Source organism: Apium graveolens, chromosome 7 (genome assembly GCF_009905375.1).
Source record: "Apium graveolens cultivar Ventura chromosome 7, ASM990537v1, whole genome shotgun sequence".
Taxonomy (NCBI): domain Eukaryota; kingdom Viridiplantae; phylum Streptophyta; class Magnoliopsida; order Apiales; family Apiaceae; genus Apium; species Apium graveolens.
Genome location: NC_133653.1, coordinates 194,812,332 through 194,832,295, shown reverse-complemented (window position 1 = coordinate 194,832,295; position 19,964 = coordinate 194,812,332). Strand labels below are relative to the sequence as shown.

The following is a 19,964-nucleotide window of genomic DNA, read 5'->3' as shown; positions in this document are numbered from 1 at the left end:
TCCTTTTACCAACCCTAACAGAATATGATAGATTTAACCGCAACCCCCTGATCGAGAACGGTAAGCCGCAAAAAGTTTACTTGTGCCTGCATTTCTAAAGATTCGACATCTTCAAAAAGTATCGACATCATTTGTACGTATAACTTTTTTCCAGGTGACATGAGAGGTTGAAATATCTTCCTTCGCCACTACAATATGTTATGTATACAATGTACAACACATGCCTTTTTTACCGTTTATTAAATTTTTTTGACTCTTTCTACTTGAATTTTATAAGATATAAGAAGCCTAGTTATCCACATATGTCTTTCGTGTATGCATATGAATTAGTACTTCCGGTATATACTAAGTTAGTTGCTCGAAAATATGATATACAACTTTATATTTGTTAGAAGTTTGAGCAGAAGAAGATGGGATGTAGAGCTTTTACTGGTTATTTGATTACTGCATTGTGCATTGGTAACTTCTATTTCAATCCGTCTCTCGGCCCTTTACCAACTGGTGAGTATACCAAACAATAGTTCTTGTATTCTACTAATTATATCAGTGGAACTCTTTCTAAGCATAATTTTATCAAACAATTGACCATGGCATATAATAAAACACTAAAAAAGTAATAAAATTATTTAAAAAAGGAAAATCAAATCAAAGAAGCAAGAGTAAAATAGTACATGTGACTTCTTTGATCAATTTAGCATGGACGGAGGAGCAACAGAGCATTGAGAGCATCAGAGCAACGTATTTTTTTTGGGAGTTATTCTGTGTGTTAAGTGACATTTATGTCCACTTAAAACACTTTATAAAGGCTCGAATTGGTGTTTTGTACTCAAGTTATTTGTGTATTTGATGTGTTTTTGTAGTGTTTTACATTTCAGGGCATAATCGAAAGCAGGAATGGTTTTACATTGTTTTAATGCTAGAAGAATGTTAGGATGGAGCCTTGATCGGTTGCATAAAAGAAACCAGCAGTTGAAGGCAAGAAAAGAAGAAAAATTGAGTTTTTCCAGAAGCTCAGTGCGGCCGCGCTACATTTGGGAGCGGCCGCGCCATACTCAGAGCGGTCGCGCCGGATCCCAGGGCGGCCGCGCCAGGTCATTTTTCCAGAATCCCGTTTCTAATAGAATACTGCTATGTGGCCTTCTGGTGGACTTGGGATGCTATATAATGACTTTTTAAAGATGTTTTTCATAACGGAAAGCAAGGAGAAGACAGGGAGAAGACCTAGGAGCACAAATTCAACAAAGGAGAAGAAGAACTAGTTTTTACTTGTGATTCTTTGCTTAAGTCGTAATCTTGGATGCTCATTTTCTTTATTGTTTGAACCTTATACTTTTGTTAACGTACTTCATTATTATTTATTTAGTTTATAAAGACTTAGTTTATTTACCATGCTTTCATCGGAACCCACGGTGATGATGAGTTTGGTTATGAACTAATCGTTATCGTGGGGTTCAAACGGATTTACTTATGGATTTCAATAGTTATTTTATTTCGATACTTAAGTGTGTGGTGATTGTATGATATCCTAGTATTGGTTGTGCTTATTCGTCTTATGAGCGTCACAAACTTATAAGATAACGTGTTAATTTCTATTGAAGTGACAGTTAATATAGAGGTTTAGAACTTGCCATACTAGCATAGGTTCATGTAGTTGTTATGCATAATTCGTAGGTAATTTTAACCATCTTACCTGCCCTATGTAATCACGATAGATAACTTGCGCATTAAACCTTTATGTTGTCAAATTCTATAGACATACAGGGTCTCAACATAATCGGTGTTTATTCAACTTTTATCTCTTTTGTGGATGTCTGGTAGTAAGGTATTCGTACAATGAAAGTTGGCGTTTACTAGTTTCATGTTATCTGATTAATTATCATCACTATTACATGCTAAGGTTAAGAACAATGACTTTGAATGAAGTAGTAATGAAGTTAAAATCCCATGTTTGTCTCATATAAGTAATTCAACCTCAATTCTCTTTGTTAATACTATTTTGTATAATATCTTAGTTTAAGAAAAACCCAATATGTATTTGTCTTAGCATTGAACGATAGCCATATCATTGTTGCATAAGTGCATAAATTGAACTTGACCTAAACCAGTCTTTGTGGGAACAAACTAGAAAGAATTCTATATTACTTGCGAACGCGTATACCAGCGTGTAAATTTAGCATGTGTTTTCATTCTAAGAAGTTTTTGGAGCCACTGCCGGGGACTCGGTGTTAATTTTTAGTTTATGTGCTTGTCATCAGTGGTCGTTAAAGTTCACTGACTCAGATATTTTACTTACTTCTTGCTTGTTTGTGTTTCAGGTACTCTAGAGAGCGTTTATGCTAACGCGTTCTCAATCTCGAAAGAGAACACTGGATAAAGCGGAGAAAGATGTCGAAGTAGTTGAAGAAGTTCTTGCAAAAGTTGAGAAAGTTGAAGAAGAAGCTCTTGTTGCAATGGGAGAACCAATAGTAACTCCAAAAGCTTTGATGGATTACTCTCAACCGAAGATCAATGATATTCAGTCTAGCATTGTCAGACCTGCCATCGCAGCTAATGCTTTTGAGATCAAGGCAAGCACGATTCAAATGGTGCATAATTTAGTCCAGTTTTGGGGTTCAACGGAAGATCCCAACAAGCACATTAGAGATTTCATCGAGATATACGACACTTTCAAATTCAACAACGTTTCTAAAGATGCTGTTAAGCTGAGGCTTTTCCTATTCTCACTGAGGGATAAAGCTAAGTGTTGGTTGCATTCTCTACCACCAGGCTCTATTACTACTTGGGAAGATCTTGCTCAAAAGTTTCTTACTAAATTCTTCCATATGGCAAAGACAGCTACAATCAGAAACGCTCTTACTCAATTTGCGTAGCAATCAGGAGAGTCTTTATGTGAAGCTTAGGATCGTTATAAGGAGATGCTTATGAAGTGTTCTCATCATGGGATGCCTGACTGGATGATTATCAACTGCTTTTATAATGTCTTGGGAGCACAGTTTAGACCCATGCTTGATGCAGCATTAGGTGGAGCCTTATGGACTAAATCACTAAACTAGTTTGACTTAATTTGAATTCTTTGCTTCAAGGCTATGGACTGTTAGAATTAACATGATCATTTGTTAATCATTTAAACATATATGATGAGTCTTTCTTACTTAAAAAGATAAATTAAAAATATAAATCAGGATACTATGATTGTTTGATGGTTGATTAGTAGATTCTTAGCAATTGTGAAGTAATAATACTTATGGTATGAACTTTAATCAGATCAGTGTATGTCTGTCTTAACTGTATTTAAAATAAGATAATTATGAGAGTTCTCTATGATATGTTATGTATCTGAAATACTGCTTCTTCACTCTGTGAATTACAACAGTTTATAACCTGTCTTGATGAAATACAGTGAGTAGTATACTAATATAAAAGTTAAACTTAAGTGATTGATTGTTTTGAATAAATCAAATGTGAATTTATGATAACACAGTGGAATGATAATTAACTTAAAGCAATTATGTGCAGTAGTCAAAGTTGTTGCTATATGTCATGAGTTTTTGTTTACTTGGCTGAGTAGACTTGTTAAAATTATTTGCTAATTTATCAAGAGTGATTATTGTGTTCCTCATGTAGTATAAATCATACACAAATAATGCCCTGACACTAAGACCTGGCTGGGAATCCCTTAGAGAATCCCAGTATCTGGATCACTGGTGAAACGGCCACAAATAGAAACTAAGATCATTTTTGCATCTTTTACTTATGAGAAGCTGGTTATGGCTTTATTTGGTTGTTGGCATCTTCTATATGAGTGTATGAATGTTTACAATTGTTATTTGATTGCTGATGTTTATATGAGTGGAAATTAAATAGTCTAAAAGAATCCAAAATCAGTCACATCAATCATGAACAGTTGAGTCTTGGTCATTTAATTCACAATTTTACAAAGTGACTGCACCTATTTAATGAACCTATGTCCCTTTGTATAATATCTATTCTTTTTAGCACTCTTTTGTTTATAAAAGGAATATATTAATGAACACTCATGGTTCTTTAATGCATGCTTCATTAAATGCATATGCATAATCTTGAGAGTTCTATTTCTTGAACTCTCTGCAAAGACCTTGCATACATAAGCACTCCATATCTTATTGCATAAATGCTATCATATAAAAACAACCAAAACTAAAATGCAATCAATAGAAGTCAACATAATCTTTAAATAAAATTGGAAGTAAGTGTCTAAGTAAGACAACGTCTGTGCTTTCTGTGCTTATTACTTGAGTAGCTTGTTGACAAACTTACATGAGGTCATCCATATCTGCTTTGCATTGAAAATCTATACTATATATTTGCCTGCCATGCATACACATACATAGGCTAATTCATTATTCTAATCCACTATGCTACAACAGGAGTTCTTTGAACTCTTTATAAGTCCACTACTATGCATGCATTGTATCACAACATACACAAACACAAACTGAACTTCATTTCTTCTCTGTGCATTCACTTTCCTCTTGCATGGACTCTAGACACTCTCACTTTCACCTTAGGAGAACACCAATGCTTATCCCTCTCATTGATACCATTGATGGGAGATCATTAACCAACTCTCCTCATCAGTCACATGAATCACTTTTCCTAAACTACAATCCTCACTATCCTCACCATAAAAGCAAAAACACAACAACATCACACACCAAGCACCTTTATATCATAGCACTCATGAAAATGCACAAAGAGTTAGGAACTCTAACTCAAACCAAGTGATAAATGCCACTCCTCTAAACCTTGCACCACCATCACTGCCAAACACACACTTAACACCACCCATACCTATATTGGTCAAACTGACCAATTCTGGTCAACAGAATGTTGAAGAACATTCAAAGTGGAATGATGATTCAAGTTGAGCAAATGGGTGAACTCTTTAAGATAATCATGGCTGCTAAATGGGACAACTTTATTTTCTATAGAGGTAGGAACTATCATGTGCATCTCATAAGTGAATTCTATATGAACATGAAAGTCTGTCAAAGGGAATATGGTGTTCATTATGTTGAGTCTTATGTACAAGGGATTAATTTGAAAGTTGATAGTAACTCTATCCATAAGGCCATGAGGTTAGGAAGCCATACTGTGCAAAAACCATGCATCAATATCTTTGATAAGTTTGTTTTTGATCAAAAGGAGTTTGAGTTGTATGTTGGTCTCTTCTGTGATGATGATGTGCCTTTGGGTCTCTGTGAGTCTAACTGAGGTATACACCTTAAACAATTCACACACACATATCAAAAACTAGCTGTCATACTTAAGGCAAACATTCTCCCTAAACCAAAACAAGATAGAGTTTTTGATTTTGTTGATCTTAAGGTAATGTTTCAACTAGTAACTAATAAGGTTGAGTTTAGCCTAAGCTATGTCATAATTTTAAATATGATAAATGGGTTTTATAAAGAATTCATGCCATATGCCTTGCTTATAGCCTCTCTGTTTGAAATTAATCTAGTTAAACTAATCAAAACCTTTGCTAAGCAAATTGAATACTTTAATATTGAAACTCTTTACCAAGATAAGGTCCCCTTGAGTGTGTGTAAGCCCCATCCTGTGAATCTGATTAAAATGCCTAAAATTGTTAATCTTGAGAAAACCAACAATGAGATTAAAGTGCTAAAAGTTGAAATAAACAGTCTTAAAGAAATCAATCTTAAGTTGGTTAATAGGATTAATTACTTAGAAGAAAAGATTCTTAGGAAAGAGGCTTTACTTGAGGATTCTGAAGCAACCTCAAGAAGGCATGTGAGTGAGGAGGCAATCGAGCCTGTGAGTGTTTGTGTTGGTGAAAAGAAAGATAAGTCTGCTGGTGTTGGTCAGAAGGATGATGAGTTTGTTGGTTTGGCAGATATTACTGTGCTTCCTGAGTTGTGTGAGACTGATGAAAATCTGGGTTTTATTAATGTTAACAAATCTCCTGTCAAGGAGTAATCTGTTATGTTCTTGCATAGATGCACCAATATTGTTGTATCTGTGTTATTTGGTTTTTGATATTGGTAGTAAATCAGGTTCTTTTTCAATTCTTTTGCTTTGGGAACTTTTTTATGTCTACTGTATTTCAGTTTGGTTGTTATCGATCCTTTTTGCTGACATGCTGTTGAATCCTGATATAATCCAGTTCTTTAGTTAAATCTCTCTACTATAAGATTTTTACTGTATTTTGGTTTACAAACTGGTTGACACTATAAACTTGAAAATTAAGTTTGATTGTCTTTGGCTTGACTAATATCATTAAGTGTCAGCTGCTGCAACTCCTGTTTAAGCCTTTAAGAACTGATTAATTGGTATATTGTAATTAAGTCTTCTCATTACTATCATGTTAATAATAATAAAAAAGGAAAATTGTTGTTGCTATGCTGTCAAATCTATATGTAATGCAGTTGGTTAATTTTAACAGATATCCAGTTGAGTTGTGTTATATATGAACTCTGTTATGTTCTTAAATTTCAAACTTGGAGTATAAATATGTTCTTAGCAAATAACCTTATCCTTGCATATTCTCAGGATTACCATCTAATGTCAAAATTGAATCCTAAAATGTTGAGTTCTATAATAATTAAAGTTAGTTATATGAACAGTTAAATATCAATCAAGTGTTGTTACTGTTACATATTAAATTCTCAATGATCAGAAGGAGCTCAGGATTCGGCTGTTTGGTGTCATCAGTATTTGATGTGTCGTCAGGATTTGACACATCATCAGCATTTGGATGTCATCAGTATTTGAAGGCAGTCAGCTTAGAAGATTTGTTCTGTTCCTTGTATTGTGGAGTAGATATCTTTTATGTCTGAGTTATAGGACTTTATCTATTCAGTTGAAGATATGTATCAGTTTCATTTAGTTTTTGATAATGCATATCTTAGATTGATTTGTTGTAGTTGTGTAGTATATAAACACAGTTTAGGTCATCACGTAGTAAATTGATCTCGAGTATCATTCGACCTAGCAGCTCTCAAGAACATCAGTATTTTTTGAGAGAGTTTTGTAACATTTTTTATCAGATATATAAAAAGTTGTTATATTTTATTACTTGTTCGAAATATTTATACAATTGTATCCAACCCCCCTTAAACAATTATATCTTCACTGGGCAACAATTGGTATCAGAGCCCACTGATAAACTTACAATCAGAAATGATCTAAACATGTCTCTGAACAAGTATGAAAGTATTAAAATTCCCATTATGAAAAGACTGAATATCCTACATGGAAGGTAAAGATGCTCATGCACCTCGAAGCTACAGATCCAGATTATCTCGACGTGATTAATGATGGACCATACATGCCAACAAAACTAGTGCCTGCAACTCCTACTGTTGCGGAACACTATCAGCTAAAAGAGAACAGTGAGTGGACACCAGAAGAGAAAGTAGTTGTGCTGAAAGATGCAAAGGTAAGAAACATTTTGCATAATAGTCCTGATTCTGTGATGTCAAACAGGGTTATAGCCTACAAGACTGCCAAAGAGATATGGGATGCTCTTGAAACTCAATGTCAAGGAACCATGGCCATCAAAAAGAACAGAAGGGCTGTTCTGATTTATGAATATGAACACTTTGAGGACAAGCCTGATGAAAGTCTCACTGACATATATGACAGATTCCTGACTGTGGCGCCCTCCAAACCCGGGGTCTAGATTTGGGGGTCACTAGCCAATAAACCATAATAAAATAATCACAACAGAATAATATAATAAATATGACCCCTTGCATGCAACTGGATCGATCACTTGTTATAGTATGGAACATGCACTAATACAAACCAACTGATATTACAGACCATAAGTCTAATTAGTTTTACAACTTATTTAAATTTTATTACAAACCTCTAGACTAGTTAAATGTCCCAAACTGTCTACCTGGAGAACACACCAAACTATCTACAAGCACACAACCTCTGGTCAGACCTGGAACTTAAGCTTGCCCTGGCCTAGCTGAAAGAATCAGAATATGAAACAAGTATGAGCGAAAGAAATGCTCAACAAGCAGTAAATAACTTATGATTTGAAACAACAACAACAATATATCTGATGAACAAAACCAAACCACAATACCTGAACCGTATCAAAACTGAGATATATTTGATAATAAACAACATTTGCATATATATTTTGTTTTGGGATTAGAATCCTCGAACGACGGTGTGTTGCCGCCGGTGATCAGCCGCGGAGCAACACCGGTATGTCGAAGCATATTCAACTAAATAAAAGGTACCCAAGGCACATCGACCTAACAAGGTGTTATATCCTGTATAACACATAGCTCACGCTGGACCGCCGCCACGGCCTCTTATGCAACCATCCAACCCATAAAAAAAAACAATTTTCCGTCAAAGGAGTCGAATCAAATGATATCCTTAACCACATAACTCCCCATTTCTCATGGTCCAGAGTTATCTCAACAACCAATGGCAAAATAACCAGAACAATTAGTTATTCGCTAATCTCAATTCAAAACTTCACTGTATAGAGTAAGTTGTAGCGAAATATAAAAACATTTAACTATTCTGAACTTAGAATAGTATGGAAATTGAAAGAATAAAATTCAGAGTCAATATCACTTGAATGATAAGTGAAGATATAAATACTTGCATAACATGATTCGAAATAAACGTCACTTGAACGATAAGTGAAGTTAGGGTATTTGCCTGGTATGTTCGATAACCTCTTACTATAACTCTGCTTATAGCTGCTGACTACTATCTTCGTCTAACACTTGACCACACTCCTTGCTACTCGATTCTATAAACAAAAGGACTATCTTAATTGACAAAACCAAACTCAATCGACGTAATTATACGTCTTGACATCTACCCGATCGTTTATAACTAAGCATGATATTTTAAACGGTAAACAGATAGCATGCATATCACAAAGCACGTAATCATGGTCATCGTATAACACATAATCACATATTTCATGTAACACATAAGTCAGATCGTTAAAAGATATGTCTTAGTTTGTTCAGAATTAAAATCAGCTCAATATTAACATTTACCTATCAAATACCGACTCAAACTGATACACGAATCAAATTTCATTGCAATATAAAAGAAATTAGGACTCAAAAGTATTTTATTGAAAGCTTAATGTTTTTCTGAGTCTATACGCGTTCGTTTCGTATTAAACGGACGAACGGTTTATTTATTATGAATAAAATAAGAAGTAAATCGAATTAAATCAATTAATAATAATATTAATTGACTTTTAAAAACCAAAATATAATTTTTAAAAGTTTAAAAATAATTTTTAGGAATTATTTGAATTAATTATAAATAAATTATATTTATTTAACTATTTATAAATAAAATTAATTGATTAAATGAATTAATCAATTAATTAAATCCATAAATAATTAACCAAAATAAATTATAAATAATTAAAACAAATTGATTTTTTGAACATAAATAAAAGAAAATAATTTTAGAAATTTAAAATAATTAAGGAAATAATTTTTAGAATTGAAGATAATATATAAATGATTTTTAAAGGTAAAATAAATGATTTTTAGAATTTTTGAAAATGAATTTTGAAGAAAATAAAAAGGAAAATCACACAAACAGTTTTAAGGTTGGGGGTTTAGGGAATAAGAGATCAAAACCGGGTCAAAAAAATAACCCATCGGGTCTCCAAGAACCCAGACGGGTTGGGGAAGAACACCGCATGAGTTCTGGGTTTTCCAGAATCCGGCCAGTGACTCGCCAACGCCGGCCAAGTTCTGGCAGCCCCCAAAACCAATCCAAGCGATACAGTTTAAACCGTATCTTGCCTCCAAATCATTCCTCACACCTCCAGGACTCCAAAAATCACGACAACAACATCACACGATGAAGGAATCAACGATTCCGATCAAGACGACGAACTCAAGTTCGTGTTTTCCGGCGAACTTCGATTTTCCTTAAATCAACACCAAAACTGACGTTTTATAGCTCAAAATCATCAGGAAGCTCATACCAATTCATTACAACCCTCTAAACTAACAACCAATCAGTCAAAAGTTCTGAAAATCGAAATAAAAATTCAAGAACAACCAAGAACTCGGGTTTATCAATCCCGGACTACAACGATGCAACCAAATACATAAATCAATCCTAAATATCATTCTAAAGCTACTAGTAACATCAAAATCAACTGAAAATCATCACAACTCAAAAATGATTTTAATAACAAAAATATAGAATTCGATTTTTCGATTTACTGTACCTCAGATTCTAAAAAGGGTATCAATAGATAGAGCTTGGAATAAGGATCGTTTTGGTGTGCAGAGCTTTCAATTTGGTTCCCGGAATCAATCAAAAACAGTGATTCAAGTTGATGCAGAGAATTTCACCCCCAAAGCTTATTCTTGGATTTTTGTGAATTTTCAGAAAATAAATGAAAATAAAATTAAAAAAAAAACAGTAAAACCTGCTATTTATAATATCTGGAAAATAAATACCCAAAATCAAATAAGGGTACTTTTATTCTCGTGATTAAAATAATTAAGCCCCAAAATTATAATTTCGGGGAATAATTTTAAAATCGATAAAATACAAAATTAATATCAAAATTACCCAAAAATTGTGAATAATTCGAAAATGCAAAGATATTGGGTATTTGAAATACGAATAATTTTATAAAAATAAAAACACAGATTTTGTGGGGTTTGACGTCCCGGTGGGGTCCCGGTCCGTTGATTTTTGAAGCACAGAAACGATCCTTAAATTACCAGAAAATCCCAAAAACACCTAGAATACATTCTAACGCGCATAAAATGAAATAAAATGAGTACCTTGATAAAGACGCTATGAAACACGCGTCCCGATTACAAATCGATTCATATAATTGCAGTTTAAACATATATTAATCAATCGAAAAATTTTCTGGCCCGCACAAAAACACACATAACAGCTATAACATCTAATAACATTACAATAATCACTTTAAATTTATAAAACAAATAATATTTATTTAATATAAAATATTCACGTAATTTTCCCGGATATTACATCCTTCCCCCCTGAATAGGATTCTGTCCTCAAAATCAGCCTAGGAAAACAAATGAGGATACTTGGATCGCATTTCGCTTTCCAACTCCCAAGTAGATTCTTCAACCTTGGGATTCCTCCACAAGACTCGCACTAACGACACAGACTTATTCCTAAGCACTCTTTTTTTCTTATCTAAAATCTACACTGGTTGCTCTACAAAAGATAAATCTGGCTGAATCTCGATTAGCTCATATTCTATCACATGATTCGAATCAGGCAAATAATGCTTTAACATCGACACATCGAATACATTGTGAATATGCTGCATGTGAGGTGGTAACGCTAACTCGTAAGCAACCTTTCCCACATGCTTCAAAATCTCAAAAGGGCCAACATAACGCGGACTCAGCTTTCCTTTCTTTCCAAATCTTGAAAAACCCTTCCAAGATGAAATTTTCAATAGCACTGCTTCCCCAACTTTAAATTTCATATCTTTTCTGGTAGGATCAGCATATTTGCGTTGACGATCTTGAGCTGCCACTAATCGTTTCCGAATGAGTTCTATTTTCTCTTTTGTCTGCTGGATTAATTCTGGACCTAAAATCTTTCTCTCATCCACTTCTTCCCAATATATTGGAGATCTGCATCTTCTCCTATACAATGCTTCGTAAGGCGGTATTCCAATGCTGGCATGATAACTGTTGTTGTAGGAGAATTCAACCAATGGCATATGTATGTCCCAACTCCCTTCAAAATCTAGAGCATATACTCTTAGCATGTCTTCTATGGTCTGAATTGTCCTTTCACTTTGACTGTCTATCTGCGGATGATACGCGGTACTCATGTTCAGCTTCGTTCCGAGGCAATCTTGAAAACTTCTCCAAAATCTTGAATTAAATCGAGGATTTCTGTCTGAAACTATGGATACTGGAACTCCATGTCGTGTTACAATTTCCTTCAGATATAACCAAACCAATTTATCCATTGAGAATCTCTCGTTGATAGGAAGAAAATGCACTGACTTCGTCAATCTGTCAATAATGACCCAAATAGCATCATGATTTACCCTGGTCCTCGGTAATCCAACTACAAAATCCATCGCGATATGTTCCCACTTCTATTCTGGAATGTCCAATGGCTGTATCAGTCCACTGGGTCTTTGATGTTCCGCTTTGACTCACTGGCAAGTGTAACACTTATTTACCCATTCTGCAATTTCCTTCTTCATGCTTGGCCACCAAAAGTTTTCTCTTAAGTCTTTGTACATCTTCGTAATTCCGGGATGAATTGAATATCTGGAGTTGTGAGCGTTTCGAAGAATTTCATCTTTCAGCTCGCCTACGTTGGGTATCCATATTCTGGAAGAAAATCTTAATATCCCTTTATCATCCTTTTGACTCCCTATCTCTTCTCCTGTCAAACTGTCTCGTTCATGGCTCATGACTTCTTCCTGACATCTTCTTATCTTCTCTAATAGTTGTGGTTGAAAAGACATTGCACAAAACACATCTGTAGACATACTTGGGGTGCTGACCTCTATTTCAAGCTTCTCAAATTCCTTGATCAATTCCTCGGATGAAGTGATTATGTTTAACCTTTCTTTCCTGCTCAGCACGTCAGCCTCTACATTTGCTTTGCCTGGATGATAGTTGATAGTACATTCGTAGTCTTTGATCAATTCGATCCATCTTCTTTGCCTCATGTTCAATTCCTTCTGGGTGAAGATATACTTCAAACTCTTGTGGTCCGTGTAGATCTCACACTTTTCTCCATACAAATAATGCCTCCATATCTTCAATACAAACACTATGGCTGCCAACTCAAGATCATGCGTTGGATACCTCTCTTCATGTGGCTTCAGCTATCGTGAAACGTAGGCTATCACCTTGTCGTGCTGCATCAAAACACACCCCAATCCTTTAAATGACGCGTCACTGTAGATCACAAAATTTCCTTGTTAATCTGGCAAGACTAGCACTGGAGAATATACTAATCTATTCTTTAATTCTTGGAAACTTCCCTCACACTTCTTGTCCCATTCAAATTTTTGGTTCTTCCTGGTGAGCTTTGTCAACGGTGTAGCTATCTTCGCAAAATATTACACGAATCTTCGGTAGTAACCTGCTAGTCCCATGAAACTTCTTACTTCTGTTGGTGTTTTTGGCCTCTCCCAGTTGATTATGGCTTCAATATTTGCTGGATCCACTTCCACTCCTTTATTTCTAATCACATGCCCAAGAAATCGTACTTCTTTTAACCTAAATTCACATTTGGAAAACTTTGCGTATAATTTCTCTTGTCACAGTATCTCAAGAACTATCCTTAAATGTTCTACATGCTCTTCTTCTATTTTGGAATAGATCAGAATGTCATCTATAAACACGATCATGAATTTATCCAAATACTTCTTGCATACTCGATTCATCAGATCCATGAAAGCTGCTGGTGTGTTGGTTAATCCAAATGCCATCACTAGAAACTCATAATTCCCATATCTGGTTCTGAATGTTGTCTTCAGAATGTTTTCTAGCTTGATTTTCAGTTGATGATATCTGGACCTTAAATCAATCTTGGAAAACCATACCGCGCCTCCCAGTTGATCAAATAAATCATCGATCCTTGGCAACAGATACTTGTTCTTAATGGTCAGCTTATTCAGTTCTCGATAGTCAATACACAGTCACATACTCCCGTCCTTCTTCTTGACAAATAGTACTGGTGCGCCCCACGGGGATACACTGGGTCTTATAACTCCTTTCTCCAAAAGATCTTGCAGCTGAGTTGCCAATTCTTTCATCTCCACTGGTGCCATCCGATACGGAGCTTTAGAAACTGGTTCTGTTCAGGGTGCTAAGTCAATTGCAAATTCAATTTCTCTGTCGGGAGGTAATCCTGGAAGATCGTCTAGAAAGACATCTGGAAACTCATTAACGACTGGAATTGCTTCTAGTGCTGGAACTTCCTTGCTGGTGTCTATCACATGGGCCAAATATGCCTCGCAATTTTGACGCAATAACTTCTTCACTTGAGCTATCATTAAGAACTTCTTCTCTTGCTTATTTCCTCGAAATACCACCTTCTTCTTACTACCCAAGGTCTGAAGTCTCACTTTCCTATTCTTACAATCAATCTGAGCGTTATTTTTTTGACAACCAATCCATTCCTAAGATAACATCAAATTCTCCCAACTTAAAAGGTATCAAGTTGGCATAGAAATGATGTCCCGCTATCTCAATGTCACATCTCGGGCACACTCGGTCGACGAGAACTTGGTCCTTATTAGATAATTCTATCATTAATGCTTGTTCTAACAACTTAACTTCGTAATGCAGCTTATCAACAAAAATTTGAGAAATAAATGATCTTGTAGCTCCAGAATCAAATAAAACTTTAGCATCTACGGAGTTGACTGGAAGTGTACCTGCAACCACGTCAGAATTCTGAACATCATCCTTCATTGTCATGTTAACTGTCCTGGCCCTTGGCTAGTCCTTTGCTGGTGGTCCTTAAATCCTTGCCACATTAGCTGCTGGTTCCGTTGTCTGGCAGTCCCTAGCAATGTGCCCCATCTTTCCACATTTAAAGCACACTGTCCTTGATTTCTGAGCTGTAGTCTGACTTCGACACTCATGAGCATAGTGTCCCTTCTGATTGCACTTGTAACACAACACATTAGCCTTACAAATCCCAAAGTGCCTTCTACCATAAAACTTGCAATCTGACGTTGGTGGACGATTGGGCCTCTGCTGATTTGAATTCTGAAAATGGTTTCCATTTCCTGGCTGTGGTTTCTTAAATCCCACACTCTTATTATCCTGAAACTCTGGCCTTTTATTGAAACGTCCCTGGAAATTACCTTGTTGTTGGCCTCCTCCCGAGGTTTCTATTTTCCTTTTCTTCCCATCCTTTCCTTTCTGAGTCATGTCACTCTTACTTTCAATCACCATTGCTATCTGAACCATTGCCACATATGAAGTCAATTCAAACATGGCCACCCTATTCTGAATCCAAAATCTCAATCCCTGTTCAAACCTTCTTGCTTTCTTTTCATCTGTGTCAACCTTATCTAGCACGAACCTTGCTAACTTAGTAAACTTAGCCTCGTACTCAGCCACAGTAAGATCTCCCTAGGTTAAGTTCAAGAACTTGATCTCCATTTGATTCTTCATGTACCTCGGGAAATACTTCTCTAGGAACAACTCTATAAACCTTTCCCAAGTTATAAATTCACCTCCTTCCAATGCTCGCGTGGATTCCCACCAATAGTTCGCCTCGCCCTTCAGAAAGTAGCTTGCAAACTCAGTCTTCTGTTCAGTCCCTGCTCCAACTAATTCAAAAGTCTTTTCCATCTCCTTGAGCCATGCATTGGCTTCCACGGGATCATCACTTCCCTTGAACTCAGGTGGCTTCACTGCTTGAAATTGCTTAAAAGTCACTGCAGGTGGTGCTGCTGCTTGTTGCTGCTGCGCAAGATGTAACATCTGTTGCTGCATCAGTCCCAACATCTGGACAATCGCTGGATCTGTCCGGCTCTCGGTATGATCCTCTCCTGAATTACTTCTTCTCTTTGGTGCCATTATTCTGATAAGAAACAAGCAACATATATAATAATCTGTCAAGCATTATTTCATATATGTAGCAATTCTTTAGCATATCAAAATTCTCAAGCATTATCTCTTCTCAAAATATCATAAACTTGCTACCATATTAACACAAGCGACATGATTATCACATAATCTTGCTTATTATCTCGAGAATAATAACACAAAGAAAATTGACGAAAAATTATCCAAACCTTTTAAACCCTTGCTCAAAATCTCAAATAAACCAACAAACAGTGGATAGGGTTGCAACACAACCTTCCAACCTCCTTCATCACTTCTTACCATCCTCAAAACCAACAAAATAGCAAAGCAATAATAAAAAACCTAAGACTAAATGCAGAACAGGAAACCTAAACAACTTAACTATAACCCAGCCCAATAACCCAAGTTTAATCCTATAAGAGCTAAACTACACGCGCCTATCTTATTTGATCTTCCTATGACTCACTTATGACAATCCTAATCCTATTTCAGTGACCATAACCTGTAGCTCTGATACCAACCTGTGGCGCCCTCCAAACCCGAGGTCTAGATTTGGGGGTCACTAGCCAATAAACCATAATAAAATAATCACAGTGGAATAATATAATAAATATGACCCCTTACTTGCAACTGGATCGATCACAGGTTGTAGTATGGAATAGGCACTAATATAAACCAACTGATATTACAGACTATAAGTCTAATTAGTTTTACAACTTATTTAAAGTTTATTACAAACCTCTAGACTAGTTAAGCGTCCCAAACTGTCTACCTGGAGAACACACCAAACTATCTACAAACACACAACCTCTGGTCAGACCTGGAACTTAAGCTTACCCTGGCCTAGCTGAAAGAATCATAATATGAAACAAGTATGAGCGAAAGAAATGCTCAGCAAGTAGTAAATAGCTTATGATTTCGAACAACAACAACAATATATCTAATGAACAAAACCAAACCACAATACCTGAACCGTATCAAAACTGAGATATATTTGATAATAAACAACATTTGCATATATATTTTGTTTTGGGATTGGAATCCTCGAACGACGGTGTGTTGCCGCCGGTGATCAGCTGCGGAGCAACACCGGTATGCCGAAGCATATCCAACTAAACAAAAGGTACCCAAGGCACATATCAGCCTAGCAAGGTGTTATATCCTGTATAATATGTGACGGCCTCAACCCCGGGGTCAGGGGCTGACGTCACCAAAAATAATAAACTATAACATAAACTACTAAATAAACTTTATTATAACACCCGACCCTAAACCAGGAGCCGAGACAGGTTCAAGTATTATTTAGGTTACAACACAACACTAACTTATTCAAAATCAGACATCCTCACTTATTACAGCAACTTGTCAGACCTCAGGGTTTGATACAAACTACCTCAGAGGAGCCGGGACCGGAGGCTGACACTCTATATTGACCTGGTCTTCTAGACATCTGCAATGAATAAATACAAAACAAGCTGCAAGGGTGAGCAATCCATTGCTCAATAGTACCTCTATATGAATAACCAGTAAACAGGATGTATAAAAATAGTATAGGAACAAATATCAAACTAGTTTACCAAAAATCCGTAAAACAGGTATAAACTGGATATCAAAACTAGCATGCTTTGCAAAATAATATCATCTGTAGTGTGCTGTGTCAAAAATACCAGAGTTCAATTTTAGCATGCTATTTCCTTTTGCAAAACCACTGTCCATTACTGGACCCATAAATCATCTGTCCCGTTACGGGGACCATAAACTATTTATTCCATTACGGGAACCACTAAACCAAAGTCAGATATAAATGTGGATGAATTCTAGGGACAGCTGATCAGTCTATCCCACCACAATTTTTTGTTCCGGAACTCAAAGACTAGCTAGGTCACTGTCATACTGGACTAAGCGGCCTACCAGTGCGCGCATCCGACTTAGCCTCTTACGCAACCATGCTGGGCCGTTACCTAATAACGGGCCTCTTACGCCACTGACCATCCAATATCTGATTCATTTTTATCCAGTTTCCAAAATCATTTACACCTATCTCTTTTTAAATGATTACAACACACATTCTAAAAATCCCTTTTTTAATTTTAATCACAATCTAGAGATAGGCATTTTCAGAAGTTACTTTTTCCCCAAAACATCGTTTAGTAAAACATATTTAAATACGGGGAATACGTAACTTAAAATGTTCTGTTCTAGTACATAATTTAAATCAACAACTATACATATATACTGAACTGTAAAAGAGTGGTTCAGGGGTACTTACCTTGCGAACCTTTGCACTAACTCTTGCTTAACTCTAATTGATTTCAACTACTGGGTCCTTCGACTCGAACCTACGAAATCAAAATAACCTAGGTTAAACGACCGATTATGCTTGACGTTTCCTCACTAACTAATTACCCAACGATATAATTCCCGAATCGTATGCATATTAATAATAATAATATACACGCAATAATTGTGCATATAGCAACCAGGGGTTAATTTGTATTAACGAGATATATATACTCGATTCGTAATTTAAGGTAATTTTTAAAAAAATTTGGACAGCGACTCCTGTGTTTATAGGCCTACCCGTCGAAACATCAATCGATGTCAAATCCCAACAAAATCAATCTGAATCGTCACATACTAAATTTTTAGTCTCGAAAATAATTTATACAAATTATTTTATTTATTAAAATATTTAGGACTCAGAACAGGGTCATCACCGTCCACCGCGCGCTCGTAAAAATTCATCGCCTGCGGCGTCAAAATTTATTGGTGCCCGAAAATATACGGGTGTTCGAATAAATTCCACCGATTACCAAAATCATATTCCGCACAAATTAAATTTTATTATTACGAAATTCTTCAACAAAAATTCTGCAGAAAAACAAAAAAATTGCAAATCAGTAATGAATAACAGAGCACCCGCGCGTGGGGAAACACGCGACATCACTACCACAACCGAACCAACACAAACGGTCGGGAACCATCCCAGAAAACTCACACACTCCTATATACACATACACACACATATACACCCATGTATATATATATATATTCACAGCAACACAAACCACAACACCACCAGAACAACCGGCGGTCAACTCACCGGCGAACAAGGCGGCGGCGGACCAAACAGGAACAGGGAAGGGAAAGAGAAAACGGGGAGAAGAAGGGAGGAGGGAGGAAGAAATTAAGAAGAAAGAGAGAGAGACCGAGAGTAGAGAGTGAGAGATCGAGAGAGACTAGAGAGAGTAGAGAGATTGAACCGAGAGATGAACAGGAAGGGAAGTATGCAGCTAAGCACATGGCACAAACACGTGTCCTCAACCTAATTATAAAACGTACACGTAGCTGCAATAACAATTATACACTGCCAAAGTCCTGAATTCCGGCTTGATTTGTCCCAAAATTAAAAATTAACGAACCGAGGTGTATGCAAAACAGTTTCATAAAATTACGGAAATGGTCTTAAAATGTCACAAATAATTTGAAGTTACTAAAATAAAATTTTCATAATTTTTAAAGCACTTTACAGACACAACTTATACCCGCACTAAATGAAATAACGGAATAATACGCGAGTAAGATTAATCTCAAAAATTACCAAAATAATTTTTAAATTCTGAAAATATTGTAAACATAATAAAATATGAGTTTCATAATTTTTGAAGAATCCTGAAATTAAATATGGATTTTACAGTTTAAATGAATTCAGAAAATCATTTAAGAATAAATAATTAGCAGAATATTGATTTGTAAATTTTATAAAATCCCAAAAATAATTAGTAAGATTATAAAATCATAAAAACAATTTTAGAGACAACCAAAATAATTTTGAAAATAGAATTGTCATAAAATCACTTTTTAAAAATGAAACAAAAATAATATTGTGCAACGGTTAATCATAAAAACACACCACACGATCTAACAATCATATATAAACAATAATAAATAAAAACAGAGACCATAGGTAATATAAACCTCTTTATTAATTATCTACGCAATAATTACATATTTAAATATTACTGAAATATACGAGTCGTTATATCCTTCCTCCCTTAAAAAGATTCTATCCTCAGAATCTTAACTAATTAAATAAGTGAGGATATTTGTCAAACATATCTGATTCGAGTTCCCAGGTACACTCTTCTACCCTAGGGTTTCTCCAAAGTACTTTAACTATAGGGATAGATTTATTCCTAAGTACACGCTCCTTACGGTCTAATATCTGGATTGGCTGCTCCACATAGGATAAATCTGATTGAAGCTCGATCGGTTCATATTCAATTACTTGGTTCGAGGCAGGAATATACGGATTTAACAGGGACACATGGAATACATTATGAATATGCTGCCACTACGGGG

General features: G+C 35.7%; 1 non-coding gene across 1 annotated transcript; it reads right to left on the bottom strand.

Annotated features, from left to right (window-relative positions):
- Nucleotides 1-2,837: 2,837 nt before the first annotated feature.
- LOC141675357 (small nucleolar RNA R71) lies at nt 2,838-2,944 on the bottom strand. The gene has a single exon (XR_012556014.1). It is a non-coding gene; the product is annotated as a small nucleolar RNA R71 (small nucleolar RNA).
- Between the last annotated feature and the right edge of the window lie 17,020 nt (nt 2,945-19,964).